Genomic DNA, 1,307 nt, shown 5'->3' on the forward strand with positions numbered 1-1,307 from the left:
TTTACCCGAATGATCCACAGCTGTGATTTTTTGTTTAGTGATAGTTCTGTCAGGTCCATTAAGTCAAGAACACACAGACAATAAAAATAATTTAAGAATTTTTATTGAATAGATTGCAAACAGGTTGATGTTCCTGAATTGAAATTTGGCGGTATGGCTCTGTTCAGGGAGTCCTCTGACCTTTCATGAGCACCATGAAATAGCAGAGAGTCAGAGGACAGCAGCAGCATTAGGGAACGTTCACACAGTTTAGGACTGTGAGAGCTAAAATATCCCCCCTGTGAACAGAGCAGGCAACATGACATAAAGCAAAATGCCACATTATGCATAAGGAGGAGCTGGGGAGGTGGCGGGCAGCAGTAGCGAGCAGCAAGCATGTATGAGCAAACTGAATGTGCTTTAAATAGGGCGCCTTGTTTGAGCTTGGCCATTGAGCAGCGAGGGGAGTTACCCAGCTAATGCAGCTCAGCTGGAGCAGATCAGCTGGCGGGACAGTGTTGAAGCAATAGCATTAGCAGCGTCTTGACTACCTGGCCTGCCAGAACTGACGCTGACGCTCGATTTGTTCATGAGGCCCTTGTTTGTCCTGAACAGTTACACTGCCTGCTGGTCTACAGAAATCCTTCAGGCTCCACCAATTCTTTGGTTTTTCAGCATTTTTGTGTATTTGAACCCTTTCCAAGAATGACTGTATAATTTTAAGATCCATCTTTTCACACTGAGGGCAACTGAGGGACAACTATTAGACAACTCATACACAACTATTAGGCCTACAGAAGGTTCAAACGCTCTCTGATGCTCCTGAAGGAAACACAATGCATTAACAGCCAGCTCATATACACAAAAATAATTCACATTTTGCAGATTCTCCAAGGTGTATGTAAAGTTTTGAGTTCAACTATATGCTAATGGAGATGAATTTGAAAAGTGCATAAGTTTAAATAACATTTTAAGAAGATATATCAGTTCTCCCAAAGGGAAAGTGTCTGACTGCACTGATAAAATAAACTTCTAGTAGTAAATATTGTTAAAATGTTCCAGTAATATTTACAATTAGTGGATGTATGAACAATATTATGTAGCAATTGCTTTTTTGATCAATAAGCCAAACCATGCATTGCATGGCATGCAATAAAGGTAGTCACAATTGTTTTTCTCTCATTAAAACCAATGTGTGCTTTAAATAAGGGCGTGTAACATAGAGACAAAGCTTTGATGACAGTTAAAAGTCCTTGCTGGCAGAGGAAAATTATACGAAAGTCATAAATTCTTCATACGTGCCGCGTGATGTCATCACGTATGTAAAT

The sequence above is a fragment of the Barbus barbus genome (genome assembly GCF_936440315.1).
Source record: "Barbus barbus genome assembly, chromosome: 3".
NCBI lineage: Eukaryota > Metazoa > Chordata > Actinopteri > Cypriniformes > Cyprinidae > Barbus > Barbus barbus.